Below are 27,370 nucleotides of genomic sequence, written 5' to 3'. Positions count from 1 at the left end.
GGACAGCTCTTTTGAAGAAGATAATTGTGGCATTGAATTCCTCTTTTCGAGAGGACCAAAATCGACCTAAAGAACACCGAATTTGGATAAGGAAAAATATTTATTTATTTAAAAGAAATTCTACAAGTCATAACTTTATTAAGGCAGGAAATTTGAAATTCAAATTTGCCTCCAATTGTCAAGGTCGGCTTCACCTCCATAAGGACAAAGTGTTATATATATATAGGTGTCCTCCATCCTCATTTCACACATCTTTATCTCACATCTTTCTCTCTGAAGTGACAGCAGAAGGAAGGATAGCACCAGCAAAGGAGGAAGGGTTTGCTTGTCACTGTTGCTGGGCTATTAGAGGGACCGAGATCTTAAGGCAGAAGGCCGAGACTGTTAGGGACTTGTTTGGGGTAGTTCAAACCATAGTTTTTAAAACCGGAACCGGTGACCAGACCGGTCCACCTAATGAACCAGTTTACCGACCGGAACCAGTCTAACCGGGACTGGTTTGGTCTAAACGAACCAGTTTTAGAAAAATACATTAAATAATTAATTTATAATAAAACAAAACTATTTTTAAGATTTAAAACCATGATTCCAAGCCAATAGAGACAAAATATGCAAAGTTTTCTCATTTATATACCATGTAAAGGTGAATATATCAAAATGGCACCGAGTGCAATACATATCATCGACAAAATAGCAAAATACATAAGCAATGAAGCTCTAAATGGCCTATAAAGTCCAAAAACAATGTTGCAAGCTATGAGGCCATTGGCCTACTACAAGTCTACAGTGTACACATGATCGATCATCAAGTTCATCACCACTACTAGCCACAAGATCATCATCAGGAGCTACATGGACATCATCTGGTTCAGAGTCTGAGGATGCCTCAACCTAATCTACAACCTCAATATCAATGCCACCAATAACAATAGAAGTGGACCTAATGGAAGCACAAGTTTGTTGACCTGCATGACTAGTGCCTTCCATTGGGTTCTGATGCCACCACATAATCTGCTTCATCCCCTGCTAAAGCCATGTCAATATCAAAATCAGCCTCAAACACAGGTTCTTCAGTCTCCTCCACCCATTCTGATGTTGGATCAATATTGTCCAACACAATGGGATCTAGATCAAGAGCTTTGCTCATCATTTGGAGCTCCAATTGCATTTAGTGTTTACCCCCAAACCATGAAATCCTGAAAACCATTAAGTCTGCTGAATTTTGAGTGAAATCTAAAATTCTAGTTTCTCCATATGAAATCCAATGAGGTCGAAACCACTCTCAAACATCCTGAGTCATTTCATGGTAATGTTAACAATTTAAGTAAAAGGATGACAATGAAAATTAAAGGAAATGTCACTTTTACTTTAAGAATTTAACATTACCATTAATTGCCAACATTGTTAGGGTTGAAATGTGTCAGGGAAATGAAAGGGTAGGCATGTTTTTCTTGGAGGGACTATTTCTGGAAGTAAAGAGAGCATTGTAGTTGTCAGTCAATAAACCCTCACCAGGATTCTATCTACTATTGAAGAAGTTCGAGCTCACCCAAGACTACTTTGCCTGCTATATAAAAAACTAATTAATTAGTAGTTATTAGGCAAAGGGCTAATCATGCCCCTTCACCAAGAGGCACCTAAGGCAGTATAAAGCCAGGGGCCTCCCACAAATTGTAATCATCTTATATCTTTTAATAATAATTAATATGAATTCATTGAATAAGCTAAGTTAATTGTGCCATCTGGTAACAGAGCGGTCAATTCTCCCTGGAATTCTCTGTTCGTCCCTTTTTCATTCGGCCTCCTTCACTCATTCGACCTCCCCCCCTTCGACTCCAGCACAAACAGTACAGTCACGTCATGCCACTTCATCCGCTGTGCCCCCGCATTCGACTCCACTGTCGTGCTCCACCGCCCTCGACATCCGTCGTCCATCTCCACGTCTGTCGTCATCCCAGATGATGAAGATGATTCGAAAAGGAGCACCAACTTATGTAGTACAATGTCATCTACAAACATGATCAGTGAAGAGTCACTAGAAGTACAAGAGCTAATTCAGAAGCATGAAAAGGTATTCCAAGACCTGCCCATGAAAATGCCTCCTAACAGGGAAATCAAGCATACAATAGAAGTCAAAGCAGGATCAGACCCTATCAACATCAAGCCACATCGATATCCACATCACCAAAAGATTGAAATTGAGAGATTAATCGAAGACCTTTTAAAATGTGGGATCATCTCGAAAAGTAAGAGTTTGTATGTTGCTCCAGTGGTATTGGTAAGGAAGAAGGATGGATCATTCAGGCTATGCATTGATTATAGAGGATTAAACAAAATAACGATTAAAAACAAATTCCCAATTCCCTTTATCGACGAAATGTTGGATGAACTACATGGCACAAAATACTTCTCAAAATTGGACTTAAGATCAGGTTATTGCCAAATTAGAATCAGGTTGGAAGACATACCAAAAATTGTGTTCCCAACACACGAAGGTCACTACGAATTTAAAGTAATGCCCTTTGGGTTAACCAATGCACCAACAACATTCCAAGCCACTATGAACGAGTTATTTCGTCCATATCTTAGGAAGTTTATATAAGTATTCTTTGATGATATTTTAATTTACAGTAAAACATGGAAAGAGCACCTACAACATCTGGATAAATTTCTTACACTACTGAAAGAGCATTAATTCTACGCCAAGAAATCCAAATGCACCTTTCGGAAGGAAGAAGTAGAATATCTCAGACACAATATCTCATGAAGGAGTAAAAGTGGACCCTAATAAAATCAAAGCTATAAAGGAATGGACCAAACCAGTTAATATATCCAAGCTAAGAGGGTTCTTAGGATTGACTGGATATTACAGAAGATTTATTAAAAACTATGCACACATAACTGCACCTCTAACAAACCTTTTAAAGAAGAATTCATTTCAATGGAATGAGGAAGCAGGAAGGTGTTTTGAAGAACTGAAGGAAGTTATGTCTAATGCCCCGGTATTGGAAACTCCATACTTTTCTAAACCATTTATCATTGACTGTGATGCTTCCGGATTGGGTATAGGCGCAGTGTTATTGCAAAAAGGGCATCCAATAGCTTTTGAAAGTAGGAAGCTCAATAAAAGAGAATGTATTAAGTCCATATACAACAAGGAAATGCTCACTATTATGCACGCACTGGCTAAGTGGAGACAATATCTTTTGGGATGTGAGTTCTCCATTCGAACAGAGCATAACAGTCTCTAGCACCTCCTTCAACAAAAAACACTTTCTGAAGAACAACAAAAATGGATTGATAAAATTGCCAACTTTGACATGGAGATACTACATAAAAGGGGAAAGGACAATGTAGTAGCAGATGCCCTTTATAGGAAGGACGAAGAACCAACATTAGTTGCAGTCTCGATTGTTGTTCCTGAATGGCTTAATGAGATTCGAAGTGAGTATGCTAAGGATCCAGAAATAACTGTGATAATCAATAACCTTCCAGACAACTCAAAATTTGAATGGAAGAACGACATTCTATGGTACAAAGGAAGAATCTATCTGAATTCAAACTCCAAGTTTAAATCCAAGATACTCAAGGAGTCACATGATTCACTGTCAATCGGACATGTAGGATTCTTTAAAACTTACTACAATGCATGTCAATCATTCTTTTGGAAGGGGATGAGTCGCGATATTCAAAAATCTGTAGTGGAATATGACACATGTCAAAGAAATAAAAGTAAAAATATTATGACACCTAGATTACTTCACCCCTTAAACATTTCGACTCAGAAATGGGAAGAAATAGCAATGGACTTTATTGAGGGATTCCCTGTATCTAAATGCAAGGATAAGATTTTCGCAGTAGTCGACAGACTCACCAAATATGCTCACTTTATTGCAATGAAGAAATCAGACTCAGCTAAACAAATTGTTGAGATATTCTGCAAAAATATTTATAAATTACATGGTTTTCTGAAAGTCATTGTGAGTGATAGAGATGCCAAATTTAAGGATAATTTTTGGAAAGAATTGTTCAACCATATAGGAACCTACCTAACTATGAGTTCCACTTACCACCCTCAAACAGATGGACAAACGGAGGTTGTCAATAAATGTTTGGAAGTCTACCTACGTTGTTACGCTACAGAAAAAAACAAAATAAGTGGGCTCAGTGGTTGCATCTCGTTGAATGGTGGTATAATTCTACTTATCATATATCAGCCAAAATGACTCCATTCCAAGCTTTGTATGGGTATGAAACTCCAAAATAGAAGGATCTAGCTACCGTCCAGATAAATCTACCAGTTGTTAAAAACCAACTAGAAGAAACCCAAAAAATCATCCAAACCCTAAAAGAAAATTTAAATAATGCAAGAAACCATATGAAGCAACAAGCTAACCGAAACAGAACCGAAAGAGAATTTGAAGTTGGAGAATGGGTATTTGTCAAGCTCCAGCCATACAAATAGTTGTCCCTGAAACAAAAAGGAAAACATCAATTAGCACCAAAGTTCTATGGACCATACCAGATCAACAAAAAGATTAACCAAGTTGCATATAGTTTAAGCCTTCCGGATAAAAGTCGAGTTCACAACGTCTTCCATGTATCCTGCCTTAAAAGGGCACTGGCGACCATCAATCAGCACAAACAACGCTTCCATCCTTAGATGATGAGGGAAGGGTCATTTTAGAACCAGAAGGTATCATATCCACCAGGGAAAAGAAGCTTTGGTCTCGTGTAATCAAGGAATACTTGATCAAGTGGAAGGTCTTACCAGAAGAAGAAGCTTCTTGGGAGACTGAAGCATTTCATCAACGACATCAGTCATTACATATGCTTTGAGGACAAAGCATTTTTTTGAGATGAAGGCAATGTTATATAAAAAATTTAATTAATTAGTAGTTATTAGGCAAAGGGCATGATCAAAGATCATGCCCATTCACCAAGAGGCACCCAAGGTAGTTTAAAGCCAAGGGCCTCCCACAGATTGTAATCATCTTCTATCTTTTAATAATAATAATAAATATGAATTCGCTGAATAAGCTAAGTTACTTGTGCCATTTCCTATGCCATCATTGACCATTGAATAGCGCACACTTTTGTTGGCTATGACAGAATGCTAGAATTGCATTATTGTTTGGGCCATCTACTTATCTAAGGGTAGTTATATTGTACTCTCTCTCTCTCCGAATATTTGATATTGATAATAAGAAGAATTGATCAAGGGTTTTCCCCATCTTGGGGTTTTTCCCTGGCTTGTGCCAATTTTGTGTTCTCTTGTCTTGGCTTATGGTTTTTGTTCTTTCGCTAGCTACTGTCAATATAATGAAAATGTAAATTGGGCTAATATGGATTATTGAAGTAATTGACCTAAGCAAGGAACATGTTAACCTAATCTTAACACTTAGATCTCAAGTGTACAACCTGTATAAGAAAGAGAAAAGCTACAACAATACAGGCTGCTCCTTTATGCCTATTCTGAACAGCAAATCACTCTTCCTCTTCTTTCTATCCTAAAGCGCAATTAAGCAATCACTTAAGACAAAGTTGGCTTGCAAATTTGTATGGTCTGTGCACAGAAAAGACTGCTACAGTATTGTACAGTCTACAGTGTTTGCTAGTCACTTCAACAATGTAATCCTCTTGTCCTTGAATGTGCTCTGCCTTTCCTTCAGCTCTCTTGCTCCCTTCTCCTCAGTGAGATCACCTTCTCCTATCTTGCCCTCTTTATGCTTTGAAAGAGATAATGAATCTCCTCAATCATAGATACCACCTATATCAATCATAAAAAGTGCAGATAAGATTAAGTCATAATCTAAGTCACTAATGTTCTAGAACTTTTAGAACATTTCATTTAGATTACTAAAACAAACTAACTTCAAAACATAAGACCTTCACTTTTTCTTTTATTTTTCAAGTGAAATTGTAAGATGGAATTGTTTCCCACTTTTCCTAAAGGGTCGCCAAAGAAATGTCTCGAACCATTTCCTACACATTCAGACTATAACTTGTGCAATAAGTTCCTACTCGAGCTCCATTTCTCAACACTCCCTCTTAACGAAGAAGGAATTATGCACCACCCCAAATCTGTCTCTAAATGCTTCAAGGTTCTCTTTCACTAAGGACTTGGTCAAAATATCAACTACCTGCTAATCTATAGGAATATGTTGTTGCTTCACTTCTCCCTTCTGAATTTTGTCTCATGTGAACTGAAATTTGATCTCTATGTAGGCTTTACCCTATATAGTTAATTGCTGCAAACAGATCCTTAATAAAACAGAAAAAATGCAATGGCAAACACACACATTAACACAAAGAATTTACCCCGGAAACCCAAACCAAGAAAACCAAAATTTGCACTGGACTAGAATACAATCATAGTTTTTTAACCGAAACTACAAAACCATGGGCTAAACCACCATGCACCACAAAACCGCTAAACGCAAAAAACATGCAAAGAATATAACACATACCCATCATTCTCCCACTTGTTTTCTTTGCACATAGGTGCTTGTAATAGTACATGATCAACAATCCAAGGCAATGATGCCTAGTGTTCTCTACACCAAGAAAACTTCTCAATGTTCATAGAGTTTGTTAATGAATTTGCAATAGTCTTCAAAATGTCCACCTTCTCTACTAGCACCTTCTTTTCTTCAATCATATCTCTAGCAAAGTGATATTGAACATCAATATGCTTTGTCTTAGAATGATATGCTAGGTTCTTTGATAGGAAGGTCGCACTTTGACTATCATAATCTATCCTCACAGCTCGATGTACCAACTCGATACCTAAACACAATCTTTGTAACCATACTGCTTCCTTGCTTGCATGAGTATTTTCCATGTATTCAGCTTTTGTAGTTGAGAGTTCCGCTACAGACTGTCTCTTGTTGATCCAACTAATTGCTAACCCGAAGTCAATTTCATATGAAGAGAGTGTGTCACATCACACTTACTGACCCGAAGTCAGTTTATTGATCCCAGATCAATATCACAAGAGAGTGTCTCAAACCACTCATACTGACCCCAAATCAGTTTCATTGATCCCAGATCAATGGAGGTCATCCTAGCATAGGGAGTACAGTAGATACAACGATGCGTACATCGATAGAACTACTATGCTCCCTATCCTCATTTCCCTGCTCATTGATCAGATGAGAGGTACTTCCCATGAGTCCCACACTGCATGGGTAGGATGCCTCGACAGGAGAACGATCATCTTGTCCACAGTAGAACGAATCATCCTGTCCAGTGGATGCCACGGAGAACTAATCATCCTGCCTTACAAGAGAACTAATCATCCTATTCCACAGTTGCCACCGGAGAACTAATCATCCCGGCCCATAGGAGAACTAATCATCCTGTTCCATAGTTTCCACGGGAGAACAAATCATCCTGTTCCACATTCGTCGCGGGGTATCACAGGGGAAGGTTGAACCTATCACCTGTACATAGTGCACCACCAGGGGATGGTGAGTCGCCCTATGGTCATATGTTGCTCCAGTAAGTACCCCAAGCCCCCCAAAGCTCCCAGAGCTCAATGCATGCAACATGCAGGACCCTTATAAGAAGGTCTCTCAACGACTCCAAGTTGTTCGGGAAAGTCACAGATTTGACCTTTCCCCGAATTTTTGACAAAATGTCTGCGACCTGTACATAAGTCTCAATGCGATGGAGCCTCCTCACTCATCGACTTACCATATCCCAAATAAGGCAGTATCTGATGTCTATCTGCTGGAGAAATCATCGAATACGGGATTCCTCAATAATCGAATCCCACCTCTGGTTGTCACAGAGAATCACAGTGGTATTCATCATGTGTACAAACAGCTCACTTAAGAGCTTCTGCAACCATGCAGCTTCACACGAGATCATACTCGTAGTTATGTATTCGGTCTCGGCGATGCTTATAGCAACCAACTTCTGCTTCCTGCTCATCCATGATATCGAAGCAGAATCGAAAGAGAACCAGCACTGAGAAGTGCTCTAGTGATCCTCCACACTGCCTACCCAGTCAACATTCGAATAATCATGCAGTTTCATATTTCCGGCAATGTATCTCAATCCATGAGAGATTGTGCCCCGAAGATATCTCAAAAGATTCTTGGCACCAATCCAATGACGCTCGACCAAATATGAGCTCATCATGCTAACTGCAAAACATATGTCCGAAGGGAAGTTCACCAAGAACATCAACGCGAATGAGTTTATGAAACTCAGAGGCATTTCCAAATCTGGTCCGACATCACTACCATATAACTTCTGAAAGTTAAGATCCTCGAGGTAGTCACAGGCTTGCAGTTTATCATTCCACATCAGGAATCCAACTCCCTCTTACTTTTGCAAATGAGAGGGTCTGCACCTGTCAGAAATAGGTCGTCCTCATAAGGTTCTGGTATGAGAGGTCTATCATCCACAACCTTCGAGTAACAGTTTGGATCGGTTTCACTCGTTGTGAATCTCAGCTTTATCAGACAGTGATCAATTCTCTCATACTATGCCCGGGGTGTTTTGCTTCAAGCCATAGAGGGCTTTCTTCCACCTGTATACATGAGCTTCCCGATCATGAATCTCAAACAAACCTGTGCACCTGCTGCATGAGGGGAATGGTCCCCTTATAAGATTTTCCTTCAATACATTTTAGACATGTACCTTCATGCTCTTTTTGAATTCAGGGATCCCTATCACCATCTGACTCATAGACCTTCGATGATATGTGTCAATGACATGGTCCCTAGTGGACTTCCTGTAACTTGATACAAACCTGAACTCAAAAACATCTTTGAAAATTCTATTTTCAAACATGTACCTTTCCATTGATGAGTGCCACCTCGTAACCTTTGACTTCCATTGTTGAAATGGACACCAAGTTCTTCTTGCAATCAGGTACATAAAAGAGATTCTGTAAATGAATCGAGTTACCCTCATTCAATTGAGAGTTAACATTCCCTACACCCTTTCCGAGATAGGTGGCATCGGCTCCAAGTATAATCCCACGATTGTTTCCATCTCTACCAAATTAGAGAGTGCACCCATCTATCCGATGGAGTGCCTTGAAGCACTACAATCTATAAGCTAGATTCCCAAAGAATCTGAAGGAGAGGGCCAATACAAGATATCGCTTCTTTATCTTATCAGAAACAACATTTGATTCTTCATACCTGGGGTTCCTTGCTTTCTATGAAGAGTCGGCCATTTCCTTGATGACCTGTATTACCTGTCATTCCTTTGATCATTGAAGATGTCCCTGTTGTTAGCATCATCAAGTGATGTGTCCCTAACATTCGGACACTCCTTCGCATAATGGTCGAACTAGCTATCTTTCCTTCCGCCCTGAGATCCGATTTTCCAATGAAATGATCTTTAGGTAGGCCATATTCCGCTATGGCATTCTGATAATATTCTCTGCTTCGATTTCACCCTTGGTGAATTTGAAGAGGGATGAGGAATCCACTGATCCTTTTGTCCTTTCCCAACTGTCTTCGGTGATTGCTCTTTCACTCTTGCTTGGGCATTGTCTTCACCTCAGCTCTGTTAACATGTTAATTTGATGTTCTATGCTTATAGCAATTTATTTCAATTTCACAGTTAGCTCAATATCTTTTCCAGATTAGCAATCACATCAGCATTAAATCAAACTGCAGATAGAACATAAACATCAATCGCAGAAGACAAGCCAAGACAAGAGGACACAAGATGTAGCGCTAGCCAGGGACAAACCCCAATGTGGGGAAACCCTTGATCAATTCTTCTTTTATGTTCTTCAATAGTTCAGTAGATAGAGAGAGATAGAGATAGTACATTTACAACAGAAGTCAACACTTCGACTTTCTATATCTACATGAGATCAGTTGAAGACATGCTGCTTCAACTGATTCTCCAACGTGACTGCTTCACCTATCATAGTGTTGCATCTCGTCACTGTGCTGCACCTAGTCACTGAGCTGCTCCCATCACCATGTTGCAACTCATCATCATGTTGCACCTCACTATCATATTGCACTTCATCGTCTTGGTGCTGCACCCAAATATCACTGAGTTGTTATCAACATCATTGATGTCACCTACATCATGTTAGTCCTTGAAACAGTCAACAACTCAAAGACCAAGAGAGGTTCCAGCATGGCCACTGATTAGTTCAGCCCTTAAAGTTCTATGTTGTTGGCTATGGCCTACGGCCTAGCTCAGCAGCAAGATAGGTTTACACACAGCACCCAAATATCACTGTCTTTGAACAGCAGTGTGTCTTCCAATCTTATCCAGAGAGATCATTTACACAGACTTGATTGACCTTCTCTTTGAGGCTGCACCAGACCTTAGATCAACCTTATTAAGCACAGTCAAATCCCACGTTGTCTAGGCTCCTTCTAGCTGTAGATTACAGGTCTTTATTTTGTTGTGTCAAAGCTTTCTTCGGACAGCAGATAGGAGCTCCTCTGGGCTATGGATCTGGCCTCTCTTTGCTGCGTTTAGGCCTCCCTTGAATGCGGTCAGATTTCCCCACCATTGCAGCTTGATAGGGCTCTCCTTCAACTGTAGTTGTCTTCTTCTTTACAGCGGATTAGTGACCTTTAGATGACTGCATCTTACTCTCCTCTAGGACTGAGTATAGGAGCCTTCTAGGACAGTGGATTGTAGCTCTCCTTAAACAGCGTATGAGAATCTAATTACTGCATAATTAAGTACCTTCATGGATTGTGTATTGAGCCTCCTTTTAACTGTGACTAAGGGAATCTTATAGCTGCATTTAGAACCTCCTTTCTCTGCGGAATTAGGTCTCTTCTAGACTGCGTATAAGTGCCTCCCCTTGCTGCATTAGATCATCATTGACTGCGGTCAAAGGCACCTTTAAATACTACAGCTAGAAGTTTCCTCTAGTTGCATATAGAACCCTCATTACTGTGGCTAGGGCATCATCTTTACTGCAACTAGGGCATCATTTTTACTGCAGCTAGGGCATCATCTTTAATGCGGCTAGGGCATCATTTTTACTACAGCTAGGGCATCATCTTTACTGCAGCTAGGGCATCATTTTTTACTGCGGTTAGGGCATCATCTTTACTGCGGCTAGGGCATCATTTTTTACTGCAGCTAGGCATCATCTTTACTGCGGCCAGGGCATCATTTTTACTGCGGCTAGGGCATCATCTTTACTTAGGCCAGCGTATACTCTTAGTGTCTCTCCTCCACCAAAACCCAAAGACGTGGAGAGGAGGAGATCACATGAAGAGTGTGTGAGACAAATGACTTCAAGTCCTCTTCTATTTATACTAAAACGTAGAGGTTGAATAGACATGACTGTTGGGCTTTTGAGCCTACATAAGTTGCTAGCCGACTTGACAATTTGTCCATAATCAAAATAAATTCATATCTTCATAAATACTTATCAGAATCGGATGATCTTTAGATCAATCCTACACCTCTCAATGAGAGGGATCCAAGAAAAATATCAACTGCCATAAATAAGATGACCCACATGGAGTTTGGCCCTAGTTGCCAATTTTAACACTCCCTCTCAACCAGGGAGAACTCCATCCACTGATCCATATGTCCGACTGTACTATTTCTGCCATCAGTGCTCTGCACTGCTCTGCTCTGCTCTGATCCATGAAGAAGAAGAGTTGATCGAGAATGTCTCATACCATTCTCTACTAACCCGAAGTCAATTTCATCTGAAGAGAGTGTGTCACATCACACTTACTGACCCGAAGTCAGTTTATTGATCCCAGATCAATATCACAAGAGAGTGTCTCAAACCACTCATACTGACCCCAAATCAGTTTCATTGATCCCAGATCAATGGAGGTCATCCTAGCATAGGGAGTACGGTAGATACAACGATGCGTACATCGATAGAACTACTATGCTCCCTATCCTCATTTCCCTGCTCATTGATCAGATGAGAGGTACTTCCCATGAGTCCCACACTGCATGGGTAGGATGCCTCGACAGGAGAACGATCATCTTGTCCACAGTAGAACGAATCAACCTGTCCAGTGGATGCCACGGAGAACTAATCATCCTGCCTTACAAGAGAACTAATCATCCTATTCCACAGTTGCCACGGGAGAACTAATCATCCCGGCCCATAGGAGAACTAATCATCCTGTTCCATAGTTTCCACGGGAGAACAAATCATCCTGTTCCACATTCGCCGCGGGGTATCACAGGGGAAGGTTGAACCTATCACCTGTACATAGTGCACCACCAGGGGATGGTGAGTCGCCCTATGGTCATATGTTGCTCCAGTAAGTACCCCAAGCCCCCCAAAGCTCCCAGAGCTCAATGCATGCAACATGCAGGACCCTTATAAGAAGGTCTCTCAACGACTCCAAGTTGTTCGGGAAAGTCACAGATTTGACCTTTCCCCGAATTTTTGACAAAATGTCTGCGACCTGTACATAAGTCTCAATGCGATGGAGCCTCCTCACTCATCGACTTACCATATCCCAAATAAGGCAGTATCTGATGTCTATCTGCTGGAGAAATCATCGAATACGGGATTCCTCAATAATCGAATCCCACCTCTGGTTGTCACAGAGAATCACAGTGGTATTCATCATGTGTACAAACAGCTCACTTAAGAGCTTCTGCAACCATGCAGCTTCACACGAGATCATACTCGTAGTTATGTATTCGGTCTCGGCGATGCTTATAGCAACCAACTTCTGCTTCCTGCTCATCCATGATATCGAAGCAGAATCGAAAGAGAACCAGCACTGAGAAGTGCTCTAGTGATCCTCCACACTGCCTACCCAGTCAACATTCGAATAATCATGCAGTTTCATATTTCCGGCAATGTATCTCAATCCATGAGAGATTGTGCCCCGAAGATATCTCAAAAGATTCTTGGCACCAATCCAATGACGCTCGACCAAATATGAGCTCATCATGCTAACTGCAAAACATATGTCCGGAGGGAAGTTCACCAAGAACATCAACGCGAATGAGTTTATGAAACTCAGAGGCATTTCCAAATCTTGTCCGACATCACTACCATATAACTTCTGAAAGTTAAGATCCTCGAGGTAGTCACAGGCTTGCAGTTTATCATTCCACATCAAGAATCCAACTCCCTCTTACTTCTGCAAATGAGAGGGTCTGCACCTGTCAGAAATAGGTCGTCCTCATAAGGTTCTGGTATGAGAGGTCTATCATCCACAACCTTCGAGTAACAGTTTGGATCGGTTTCACTCGTTGTGAATCTCAGCTTTGTCAGACAGTGATCAATTCTCTCATACTATGCTCGGGGTGTTTTGCTTCAAGCCATAGAGGGCTTTCTTCCACCTGTATACATGAGGTTCTCGATCATGAATCTCAAACAAACCTGTGCACCTGCTGCATGAGGGGAATGGTCCCCTTATAAGATTTTCCTTCAATACATTTTAGACATGTACCTTCATGCTCTTTTTGAATTCAGGTATCCCTATCACCATCTGACTCATAGACCTTCGATGATATGTGTCAATGACATGGTCCCTAGTGGACTTCCTGTAACTTGATACAAACCTGAACTCAAAAACATCTTTGAAAATTCTATTTTCAAACATGTACCTTTCCATTGATGAGTGCCACCTCGTAACCTTTGACTTCCATTGTTGAAATGGACACCAAGTTCTTCTTGCGATCAGGTACATAAAAGAGATTCTGTAAATGAATCGAGTTACCCTCATTCAATTGAGAGTTAACATTCCCTACACCCTTTCCGAGATAGGTGGCATCGGCTCCAAGTATAATCCCACGATTGTTTCCATCTCTACCAAATTAGAGAGTGCACCCATCTATCCGATGGAGTGCCTTGAAGCACTACAATCTATAAGCTAGATTCCCAAAGAATCTGAAGGAGAGGGCCAATACAAGATATCGCTTCTTTATCTTATCAGAAACAACATTTGATTCTTCATACCTGGGGTTCCTTGCTTTCTATGAAGAGTCGGCCATTTCCTTGATGACCTGTATTACCTGTCATTCCTTTGATCATTGAAGATGTCCCTGTTGTTAGCATCATCAAGTGATGTGTCCCTAACATTCGGACACTCCTTCGCATAATGGTCGAACTAGCTATCTTTCCTTCCGCCCTGAGATCCGATTTTCCAATGAAATGATCTTTAGGTAGGCCATATTCCGCTATGGCATTCTGATAATATTCTCTGCTTCGATTTCACCCTTGGTGAATTTGAAGAGGGATGAGGAATCCACTGATCCTTTTGTCCTTTCCCAACTGTCTTCGGTGATTGCTCTTTCACTCTTGCTTGGGCATTGTCTTCACCTCAGCTCTGATAACATGTTAATTTGATGTTCTATGCTTATAGCAATTTATTTCAATTTCACAGTTAGCTCAATATCTTTTCCAGATTAGCAATCACATCAGCATTAAATCAAACTGCAGATAGAACATAAACATCAATCGCAGAAGACAAGCCAAGACAAGAGGACACAAGATGTAGCGCTAGCCAGGGACAAACCCCAATGTGGGGAAACCCTTGATCAATTCTTCTTTTATGTTCTTCAATAGTTCAGTAGATAGAGAGAGATAGAGATAGTACATTTACAACAGAAGTCAACACTTCGACTTTCTATATCTACATGAGATCAGTTGAAGACATGCTGCTTCAACTGATTCTCCAAGGTGACTGCTTCACCTATCATAGTGTTGCATCTCGTCACTGTGCTGCACCTAGTCACTGAGCTGCTCCCATCACCATGTTGCAACTCATCATCATGTTGCACCTCACTATCATGTTGTACTTCATCGTCTTGGTGCTGCACCCAAATATCACTGAGTTGTTCTCAACATCATTGATGTCACCTACATCATGTTAGTCCTTGAAACAGTCAACAACTCAAAGACCAAGAGAGGTTCCAGCATTGCCACTGATTAGTTCAGCCCTTAAAGTTCTATGCTGTTGGCTATGGCCTACGGCCTAGCTCAGCAGCAAGATAGGTTTACACACAGCACCCAAATATCACTGTCTTTGAACAGCAGTGTGTCTTCCAATCTTATCCAGAGAGATCATTTACACAGACTTGATTGACCTTCTCTTTGAGGCTGCACCAGACCTTAGATCAACCTTATTAAGCACAGTCAAATCCCACGTTGTCTAGGCTCCTTCTAGCTGTAGATTACAGGTCTTTATTTTGTTGTGTCAAAGCTTTCTTCGGACAGCAGATAGGAGCTCCTCTGGGCTATGGATCTGGCCTCTCTTTGCTGCGTTTAGGCCTCCTTTGAATGCGGTCAGATTTCCCCACCATTGCAGCTTGATAGGGCTCTCCTTCAACTGTAGTTATCTTCTTCTTTACAGCGGATTAGTGACCTTTAGATGACTGCATCTTACTCTCCTCTAGGACTGAGTATAGGAGCCTTCTAGGACAGTGGATTGTAGCTCTCCTTAAACAGCGTATGAGAATCTAATTACTGCATAATTAAGGACCTTCATGGATTGTGTATTGAGCCTCCTTTTAACTGTGACTAAGGGCATCTTATAGCTGCATTTAGAACCTCCTTTCTCTGCGGAATTAAGTCTCTTCTAGACTGCGTATAAGTGCCTCCCCTTGCTGCATCAGATCATCATTGACTGCGGTCAAGGGCACCTTTAAATGCTACGGCTAGAAGTTTCCTCTAGTTGCATATAGAACCCTCATTACTGTGGCTAGGGCATCATCTTTACTGCGGCTAGGGCATCATCTTTACTGCAGCTAGGGCATCATCTTTACTGCGGCTAGGGCATCATCTTTACTGCGGCTAGGGCATCATCCTTACTGCAGCTAGGGCATCATTTTTTACTGCGGTTAGGGCATCATCTTTACTGCGGCTAGGGCATCATTTTTTACTGCAGCTAGGCATCATCTTTACTGCGGCTAGGGCATCATCTTTACTGCGGCTAGGGCATCATCTTTACTTAGGCCAGCGTATACTCTTAGTGTCTCTCCTCCACCAAAACCCAAAGACGTGGAGAGGAGGAGATCACATGAAGAGTGTGTGTGACAAATGACTTCAAGTCCTCTTCTATTTATACTAAAACGTAGAGGTTGAATAGACATGACTGTTGGGCTTTTGAGCCTACATAAGTTGCTGGCCGACTTGACAATTTGTCCATAATCAAAATAAATTCATATCTTCATAAATACTTATCAGAATCGGATGATCTTTAGATCAATCCTACACCTCTCAATGAGAGGGATCCAAGAAAAATATCAACTGCCATAAATAAGATGACCCACATGGAGTTTGGCCCTAGTTGCCAATTTTAACACTCCCTCTCAACCAGGGAGAACTCCATCCACTGATCCATATGTCCGACTATACTATTTCTGCCATCAGTGCTCTGCACTGCTCTGCTCTGCTCTGATCCATGAAGAAGAAGAGTTGATCGAGAATGTCTCATACCATTCTCTACTAACCCGAAGTCAATTTCATCTGAAGAGAGTGTGTCACATCACACTTACTGACCCGAAGTCAGTTTATTGATCCCAGATCAATATCACAAGAGAGTGTCTCAAACCACTCATACTGACCCCAAATCAGTTTCATTGATCCCAGATCAATGGAGGTCATCCTAGCATAGGGAGTACGGTAGATACAACGATGCGTACATCGATAGAACTACTATGCTCCCTATCCTCATTTCCCTGCTCATTGATCAGATGAGAGGTACTTCCCATGAGTCCCACACTGCATGGGTAGGATGCCTCGACAGGAGAACGATCATCTTGTCCACAGTAGAACGAATCATCCTGTCCAGTGGATGCCACGGAGAACTAATCATCCTGCCTTACAAGAGAACTAATCATCCTATTCCACAGTTGCCACGGGAGAACTAATCATCCCGGCCCATAGGAGAACTAATCATCCTGTTCCATAGTTTCCACGGGAGAACAAATCATCCTGTTCCACATTCGCCACGGGGTATCACAGGGGAAGGTTGAACCTATCACCTGTACATAGTGCACCACCAGGGGATGGTGAGTCGCCCTATGGTCATATGTTGCTCCAGTAAGTACCCCAAGCCCCCCAAAGCTCCCAGAGCTCAATGCATGCAACATGCAGGACCCTTATAAGAAGGTCTCTCAACGACTCCAAGTTGTTCGGGAAAGTCACAGATTTGACCTTTCCCCGAATTTTTGACAAAATGTCTGCGACCTGTACATAAGTCTCAATGCGATGGAGCCTCCTCACTCATCGACTTACCATATCCCAAATAAGGCAGTATCTGATGTCTATCTGCTGGAGAAATCATCGAATACGGGATTCCTCAATAATCGAATCCCACCTCTGGTTGTCACAGAGAATCACAGTGGTATTCATCATGTGTACAAACAGCTCACTTAAGAGCTTCTGCAACCATGCAGCTTCACACGAGATCATACTCGTAGTTATGTATTCGGTCTCGGCGATGCTTATAGCAACCAACTTCTGCTTCCTGCTCATCCATGATATCGAAGCAGAATCCAAAGAGAACCAGCACTGAGAAGTGCTCTAGTGATCCTCCACACTGCCTACCCAGTCAACATTCGAATAATCATGCAGTTTCATATTTCCGGCAATGTATCTCAATCCATGAGAGATTGTGCCCCGAAGATATCTCAAAAGATTCTTGGCACCAATCCAATGACGCTCGACCAAATATGAGCTCATCATGCTAACTGCAAAACATATGTCCGAAGGGAAGTTCACCAAGAACATCAACGCGAATGAGTTTATGAAACTCAGAGGCATTTCCCAAATCTGGTCCGACATCACTACCATATAACTTCTGAAAGTTAAGATCCTCGAGGTAGTCACAGGCTTGCAGTTTATCATTCCACATCCGGAATCCAACTCCCTCTTACTTTTGCAAATGAGAGGGTCTGCACCTGTCAGAAATAGGTCGTCCTCATAAGGTTCTGGTATGAGAGGTCTATCATCCACAACCTTCGAGTAACAGTTTGGATCGGTTTCACTCGTTGTGAATCTCAGCTTTATCAGACAGTGATCAATTCTCTCATACTATGCCCGGGGTGTTTTGCTTCAAGCCATAGAGGGCTTTCTTCCACCTGTATACATGAGCTTCCCGATCATGAATCTCAAACAAACCTGTGCACCTGCTGCATGAGGGGAATGGTCCCCTTATAAGATTTTCCTTCAATACATTTTAGACATGTACCTTCATGCTCTTTTTGAATTCAGGGATCCCTATCACCATCTGACTCATAGACCTTCGATGATATGTGTCAATGACATGGTCCCTAGTGGACTTCCTGTAACTTGATACAAACCTGAACTCAAAAACATCTTTGAAAATTCTATTTTCAAACATGTACCTTTCCATTGATGAGTGCCACCTCGTAACCTTTGACTTCCATTGTTGAAATGGACACCAAGTTCTTCTTGCGATCAGGTACATAAAAGAGATTCTGTAAATGAATCGAGTTACCCTCATTCAATTGAGAGTTAACATTCCCTACACCCTTTCCGAGATAGGTGGCATCGGCTCCAAGTATAATCCCACGATTGTTTCCATCTCTACCAAATTAGAGAGTGCACCCATCTATCCGATGGAGTGCCTTGAAGCACTACAATCTATAAGCTAGATTCCCAAAGAATCTGAAGGAGAGGGCCAATACAAGATATCGCTTCTTTATCTTATCAGAAACAACATTTGATTCTTCATACCTGGGGTTCCTTGCTTTCTATGAAGAGTCGGCCATTTCCTTGATGACCTGTATTACCTGTCATTCCTTTGATCATTGAAGATGTCCCTGTTGTTAGCATCATCAAGTGATGTGTCCCTAACATTCGGACACTCCTTCGAATAATGGTCGAACTAGCTATCTTTCCTTCCGCCCTGAGATCCGATTTTCCAATGAAATGATCTTTAGGTAGGCCATATTCCGCTATGGCATTCTGATAATATTCTCTGCTTCGATTTCACCCTTGGTGAATTTGAAGAGGGATGAGGAATCCACTGATCCTTTTGTCCTTTCCCAACTGTCTTCGGTGATTGCTCTTTCACTCTTGCTTGGGCATTGTCTTCACCTCAAGCTCTGATAACATGTTAATTTGATGTTCTATGCTTATAGCAATTTATTTCAATTTCACAGTTAGCTCAATATCTTTTCCAGATTAGCAATCACATCAGCATTAAATTAAACTGCAGATAGAACATAAACATAAATCGCAGAAGACAAGCCAAGACAAGAGGACACAAGATGTGGCGCTAGCCAGGGACAAACCCCAATGTGGGGAAACCCTTGATCAATTCTTCTTTTATGTTCTTCAATAGTTCAGCAGATAGAGAGAGATAGAGATAGTACATTTACAACAGAAGTCAACACTTTGACTTTCTATATCTACATGAGATCAGTTGAAGACATGCTGCTTCAACTGATTCTCCAAGGTGACTGCTTCACCTATCATAGTGTTGCATCTCGTCACTGTGCTGCACCTAGTCATTGAGCTGCTCCCATCACCATGCTGCAACTCATCATCATGCTGCACCTCACTATCATGTTGTACTTCATCGTCTCGGTGCTGCACCCAAATATCACTGAGCTGTTCTCAACATCATTGATGTCACCTACATCATGTTAGTCCTTGAAACAGTCAACAACTCAAAGACCAAGAGAGGTTCCAGCACTGCCACTGATTAGTTCAGCCCTTAAAGTTCTATGCTGTTGGCTATGGCCTGCGGCCTAGCTCAGCAGCAAGATAGGTTTACACACAGCACCCAAATATCACTGCCTTTGAACAGCAGTGTGTCTTCCAATCTTATCCAGAGAGATCATTTTAGACAGACTTGATTGACCTTCTCTTTGAGGCTGCACCAGACCTTAGATCAACCTTATTAAGCACAGTCAAATCCCACGTTGTCTAGGCTCCTTCTTGTTGTAGATTATAGGTCTTTATTTTGCTGTGTCAGAGCTTCCTTCGAACAGCAGATAGGAGCTCCTCTGGGCTATGGATCTGGCCTCTCTTTGCTGCGTTTAGGCCTCCTTTGAATGCGATCAGATTTCCCCACCACTGCAGCTTGATAGGGCTCTCCTTTAACTGCAGTTATCTTCTTCTTTACAGCAGATTAGTGACCTTTAGATGACTGTGTCTTACTCTCCTCTAGGACTGAGTATAGGAGCCTTCTAGGACAATGGATTGTAGCTCTCCTTAAACAGCGTATGAGAATCTAATTACTACGTAATTAAGGACCTTCATGGACTATGTATTGAGCCTCCTTTTAACTGTGACTAAGGGCATCTTATAGCTGCATTTAGAACCTCCTTTCTCTACGGAATTAAGTCTCTTCTAGACTGCGTATAAGTGCCTCCCCTTGCTGCATTAGATCATCATTGACTGCGGTCAAGGGCACCTTTAAATGCTACGGCTAGAAGTTTCCTCTAGTTGCATATAGAACCCTCTTTACTGCGGCTAGGGCATCATTTTTACTATGGCTAGGGCATCATTTTTTTACTGCGGCTAGGGCATCATCTTTACTGCGGCTAGGGCATCATCTTTACTGCGGCTAGGGCATCATCTTTACTGCGGCTAGGGCATCATCTTTACTTAGGCCAGCGTATACTCTTAGTGTCTCTCCTCCACCAAAACCCAAAGACGTGGAGAGGAGGAGATCACATGAAGAGTGTGTGTGTGACAAATGACTTCAAGTCCTCTTCTATTTATACTAAAACGTAGAGGTTGAATAGACATGATTGTTGGGCTTCTGAGCCTACATAAGTTGCTAGCCGACTTGACAATTTGTCCATAATCAAAATAAATTCATATCTTCATAAATACTTATCGGAATCGGATGATCTTTAGATCAATCCTACACCTCTCGATGAGAGGGATCCAAGAAAAATATCAACTGCCATAAATAAGATGACCCACATGGAGTTTGGCCCTAGTTGCCAATTTTAACACATAGTTATAGTTAGTTAAAGAGTCAATAAAGCTCGTATTAATAATTGTAAGTGGTTGACCCGCATTTAAGAAAGGGACCATAATTAGTTGCAAACAGGCCATGGTATTAGATAGATGGTATTGAGGGAACCATGGTAATGACCCACGGTATTGTATGTATGAATCCTATATAAAGGATAGAGACTCTCCATTGAGGAATATCGAGTCTTATTTTGTAATCGAGCTCTGCTCTGCTGGATGTTGCCCCCTCGAAGAGGCAAGTGAACATTGCTTTCATCTTTGAATAATAAAATACTTGTTGTTTCTCATTTTGTTCTGTGTTCTAGGTTGTATTTCTTCGCATATTTGGTGTTCTGGAATTTCTCGCATGTCAAGAGCATAACAAGTGGTATCAAAGCGCTTTCCAAGGCCGGTGGTACCTCCGTTTTTGGTAGAAATTTTTTTAGGCTAGAGATGTGTTCCGGCGTCTTTAAACCACGAGATTTGTCGTTGAGCACATAAACCTGCGGAGTTGGGGAGGCATGTACGCAGGAAATACAAGAGGTGGTCACGCTTGTTGGACTCCCTTGTAACCCCTGTGGGTACCCCTTCGAGTAGTAGCGCATTAGACAGAACCGCGCACAGACTGCCTTCCATGTACCCTCTGGGTATATTGGAAGCCCCCTAGGCTCACCTGAAACCTCGCCTTAGATAAACCGTCGACCGTCTTGCTGCTACAGTACACCGAGAACAGCACTTGGGGAGATTACTCGCACATACGATAGGGTAGTCGGGTAGTACGGCTAAGGGTACGGTTGATCCTCCTTAGTTAGTGCCCTAAAAGATTGGGCCAAGTACTATTGTTGGACCCTTATGTATATTGCGATTTGTAGCACCTGACACTCCTTTGAGACCATAGTTCCCTCGACTCTCTAAAGATCGCCCATTATCTTATTTTCCAGATCAGATCTAGCAGTTGGGGTTCTGTCGCTGCCACAACAATCAGATCCACCAGTTGAGGTTCTACCACCACAGTACCATTCAGATCTAGCAGTTGGGGTTCTGTCGCCGCCACAGTCCAACTCACATTCAGCAATTGGGGGTTTCGCAAGCAGATCTGACCATTTGCGCAGTGAGGCTTCTGGCTCCTATAGCCTGGGGCGATTCTCACAGGACATTGGGCAGGATCAAGTTTTCTGGAATTTGGCCACTGCAGTATTGATAAGCGGGGAGTAAAACTCCATTCGGAGTATAAAAAAAAGGGTCTACGGCCTTCCCGAGACACTTATAAGAGACTTAGCCCATAAGAATCAGGGCGACAAGTTGATCGCAGTGGTACCATTCACTTGTCAGCTTCAATTTTCGAGTGGTCCCAAATTTTTTCGAAGTGACGACAAGTGACCAAGATCTGTGTATGGTAGAAACCAGAACTCAAGCCATGGCCAAACAGAAAATTGAGCGCCTTGAAAAACAGTTGGACTCTTTCAAGGAAATAGCAGACCAGATGCAGAAATTGAAGGAAAATTTCAAAGTGAGCACGTCGGGGTTGCATCCAGAGGCACATGGTCTTAATGAAAACCTTGAAGGAGAATCTAGCCATCATATTCACTTCCATGGAAATCACCAACATTCACACCCTCGGCCACCCAAGTTGGACATGTATAAATTTGATGGCTCTAATCTGACAGTATGGGTATCACAAATGGAACAATATTTCCTTCTTAATGATATCCAAGATTATCAAACTAAACTATGTGTGGGAGCCCTTTACTTGGACCAAGAGAGATGGCAATGGTGGCAGTGGCATCGGAAATGCTATCCCGGGAACATAACTTGGCAAGTGTTCTCAAAATCTCTTTGTGACCGCTTTGATAGAGACTTTAATTTTTTGGGTCATCTTACTAAGCTCCGACAAACAGTCCCAGTAAAAGAATACATTGCAACCTTTAAGACATTGGCCATCCGCACAAAAGGTCTAGGAGATGAATTCTACTTGGAATGTTTTATAAGTGGTCTCAAAGAAGCCATCCAAGCACATGTCCGAATGCACCACCCACCTACATGGATAGACGCTTGCAACAAGGCTATCGAAGTGGAATGTGCTTTAGTTGCCCAATCTCCTCGTCCAAATTTCATAGCCAAGGGACGCCCCACCTAGGCTTAGGGCCCTACCCAAACACTTAAGGTTCAAAAGGTGTCTCCAGCAGAAATGGCTAAAAGAAGAAAACAAGGATTGTGCTACTACTGTGATGACAAATACTCCCCCGGGCATAAATGCAAGGAACCCAAATTCTTTCAAATTGATGTTACTGATCACAGCTCATCTGAGGAAGCCCCACCCCTTGAGGGACCAGAGGACGAAGTTGAGGAAACCCAGCAGGACAATGAACTCCCAGCTACGCCAGAGGAACCAATTATCTCGCTACATGCTTTGGCGGGCATTTCTGCGCCCCAAACTCTCAAAATCAGAGGCTTTATTAAACATCACCCTGTAGTAGTATTGATTGATAGTGGCAGCACTCATAACTTTATCCATCAGCGAGTTGCCAAAGCTGTTCATTGTTTTTTCAGGGCAGTCTCTAATTTCTAGGTCCAGATTATTGATGGGGGGGCAATGAAATGTGAAGGCCACTGCGAGAATATCAAACTTCAAATGGGAGACTACCACCTAAAGACCCACATGTTTACGATTAACATGGGTGGTTGTGACATTGTCTTGGGTGTTGAATGGCTTCACATACTAGGCCCAATCACCATAGATTTCCAGGAGTTATATATGAGCTTTAAGCAGAATGACCACATGCATACCCTCTGTGGACTCTAGGCAGGTGCTCCTTCTATCATCAGCTCGCATCGCATGGAAAAGTTGTTGAAAAAGGTCCATCATAGAGTTATCGCCCAGTTTAATGCCATGCAGGCCATCGACCCCACTACTCTTCATATTCATCTTGACATGCAACAGGTCTTGAATCGACACCAGCAGGTATTTGAAAAACCTAAAGAGCTTCCACCCTCTAGAGGGGAACATGATCATAGCATCACTTTGGTCCCAGGGGCACAACCGCCGAATGTGTGGCCATATCGATATCCTTTCGCCCAAAAGAATGAAATTGAAAAAATCATCAAGGAACTCCTTGAAGTCGGTGTCATTCGTCCTAGCATCAGTCCTTATTCATCACCAGTGGTCATGGTGCTCAAGAAAGATGGGGAATGGCGCATGTGTCCAGACTTCAGGGCCCTCAACAAGCTCACGGTCAAAGACAAATTCCCTATCCCGGTTGTTGATGATCTGCTGGATGAACTACATGGTGCTCAATTCTTTACTAAGCTAGATCTTCGCTCTGGCTATCACCAAATACACATGAAAGAAGTAGACATTCCCAAGACTGCTTTCCGAACTCATGAAGGCCATTATGAATTCTTGGTCATGCCATTTGGTCTCTATAATGCCCCATCCTCGTTTTCTTTGATGACATTCTCATCTACAGCCTCACCTAGGAAAAACATTTTCAGCATGTAGACCTGCTCTTGCAACTACTCCGGAATCATAAATTATTTGTCAAATTGTCCAAGTGCTCTTTTGGCATGGAAGAAGTCGAGTATTTGGGCCACATTGTGGGTCGTGAAGGTGTCCAGGAGGATCCCAAAAAGATACAATGCAAGATTGGCCCCAACCAAAAACCTTGAAGAGTTTTAGGGGATTCTTCGGTCTCACTGGCTACTATCGCAAATTTGTCCGCAATTATGGTCGCATTGCTAGACCCCTCACTAACCTTCTCAAGAAAAATTCATTCCTCTGGACTAAAGCAACACAACAAGCGTTTATGGCTCTCAAACAGGCCATGTGTTCTACCGTATTGGCACTACTAGACTTCACCAGATCTTTTGTGATTGAATGTGATGCTTCAAGTACTAGTATTGGTGTTGTCTTAATGCAAGAAGGTCGACCCTTGGCCTTCACCAGCCAACAACTAAGTGAGAAACATCTGGGACAATCGACCTATGAGAAGGAGATGATGGCCATCTTACATGTAGTAAATACCTGGCGACCATATTTATTGGGGCGGCGTTTCTAATTCCGCACAGACCATCAAAGCCTCAAATATTTTTTGGAGCAACGTCTATCCTCGCCCCAGCAAAATAAATGGTTGGCCAAAATGCTAGGATATGATTATGAGATAATTTACAAGAAAGGGCATGACAATGTAGTAGCGGATGCTTTATCACGCCAATTTGAGGATGAAAGCACCCTGCTATCAATCTCTCTTCCCATACCAGATTGGATTGAAGAAGCTCGCAAGGAATGGTTTTCACATCCCTCTCTCTCCCAACTCATTAATAACTTGAGAGCATATCCTAATTCCTCAATTGGCTACTCTTGGAAGGATGAGATTCTTTGCTACAAGGATAGAGTAGTTATATCGCCGACATCCACCCTCAAAACGCGCATTTTGGCAGAGTTGCACTCATCTCCCACTGCAGGCCATGCAGGCTTTCAGAAGACTTATGCTCGCACTCGTCGTTCTTTCTTTTGGACAGGCATGAAAACTGACATTCTTACTTTTGTAGTTGAATGTGATGTGTGTCAACACCATAAAGGAGAAACAGTCAAGTCACCAGGCACCTTACAACCATTGCCCATCCCTACCTCAATTTGGACGAATGTTTTTATGGATTTCATTACTGGTCTTCCGAAGTCAGGCAACAAGTCAGTCATCATGGTGGTTGTGGACAGACTCTCTAAATATGCTCATTTTTGCACTCTACCCCACCCATTTACCACCACTTTGGTCGCTCAAGCTTTCATGGACCAGATCTTCAAACTGCATGGCATGCCCACTTCCATTGTGTCTGATCGTGACCCGACTTTCACCAGTAACTTTTCGCAAGAACTTTTCAAGTTACAAGGCACCCAAATCCAACTAAGTACTTCCTATCATCCCCAAACTGATGGTTAAAATGTTTGGACACATACCTAAGGTGCTTCACTTCAGAAAAGCAACATAGCCATGGTATAATACTAACTATCATGCAACCACCAAGATAACTCCATATCCCTGGATGCTCTAAGGTGCAAGAAGTGGATCAACTCCTACAGAACCATGTAGCCATGCTAGCCTGTCTCAAAGATAATCTCCATCAAACTCAAAATCGCATGAAGCAATAGGCAGACCAACATTTCCAAGCGCACATTTCAAGAAGGGGATCAAGTATTCCTGCAGCTGCAACCATATAAGAAAACATCGCTCAAAGAAAAGGGCTGCCAAAAATTAGCTCCAAAATTCTACGGACCTTATCAAATACTTCAGCGCATTGGAGCAGTAGCCTACAAGCTAGCCTTGCCACCAACTTCAAAAATCCATCTAGTCTTCCATGTATCATGCCTCAAGAAAGTGGTGGGGAACAATTGCAGAATTCAAACCAATCTACCTGAATTGGATGAAGAAGGTTCACTCTGGCTCCAACCTGAACAGGTCCTTGATACGCGAGAACAACATTTGTGCGGCCGCATGATCAAGGAAGTCCTCGTCAAGTGGAAAGACACCTCTCCAAAAGATGCGACCTGGGAACCAGCCACTATTCTTCAGCAGTTTCTGCAACTTCAGCCTTGAGGACAAGGCTGCTTTTTATGGGGGAGGGCATGTTAGGGTCCAACCCTAACCCCTTTATTTATGTAATAGGGTCGAGTCATAGTTATAGTTAGTTAAAGAGTCAATAAAGCTCGTATTAATAATTGTAATTGGTTGACCAGCATTTAAGAAAGGGACCACAATTAGTTGCAAACGGTCCATGGTATTAGATAGATGGTATAGAGAGAACTATGGTAATGACCCATGGTATTGTATGTATGAAATCCTGTATAAAGGATAGAGACTCTCCATTGAGGAATATCAAGTCTTATTTTGTAATTGAGCTCTGCTCTGTTGGAGGTTGCCCCCTCGAAGAGGCAAGTGAACATTGCTTGCATCTCTGAATAATAAAATACTCGTTGTTTTTCTCATTTTGTTTTGTGTTCTGGGTTGTATTTCTTCACATATTTGGTATTCTGGAATTTCTCGCAGGTCAAGAGTATAACATATATATAAACACAAAAACAAAATAAAAAAATTGTAGCCGCTGATGTCATTGACCAACAGCACAAGGCACCCGTCGTTGTCCTCGCTGAACAACTACACACCACAACCACCACCCCTCGCTGCACACCACAGATCGTCATCCCTCACTGACTTCCAAAGCAACGCAACCACCATACAACCTACAGTCCCTTCTACATTGTACAACCACCAACCGACCGACCACCATACGCCACCATGCACCGCTGCAACCTGTCACTCGCAGTCACCGTACCACATGGAAATTCTTCCCATGCCACCTCTGACTAATGCATCCACCCTAGTCCCTGTCGTCCACTACCTCAATCAGCGGCCACTTGTTGCATCCACACAAGTCATTCGTTGTTTCCCGATGGCTACGACAAATCCACACAAATCGGAGCCTCTT

The 27,370-nt window shown here is 42.2% G+C and overlaps 1 protein-coding gene across 2 annotated transcripts in view; it reads right to left on the bottom strand.

Annotated features, from left to right (window-relative positions):
- The window catches only part of LOC149164291 (ARM repeat superfamily protein), a 275,018-nt gene that overhangs the window by 229,086 nt on the left and 18,562 nt on the right, over window positions 1-27,370 (bottom strand). The gene's annotated exons all lie outside the window — the stretch shown is intronic.

This window comes from Pinus tabuliformis, chromosome 5_1 (genome assembly GCF_031772625.1).
Source record: "Pinus tabuliformis cultivar Carrire ecotype Pingquan chromosome 5_1, CPIR1, whole genome shotgun sequence".
NCBI lineage: Eukaryota > Viridiplantae > Streptophyta > Pinopsida > Pinales > Pinaceae > Pinus > Pinus tabuliformis.
The sequence above is the reverse complement of the archived record's forward strand: the minus strand, read 5'-3'. Positions and strand labels throughout refer to the sequence as shown.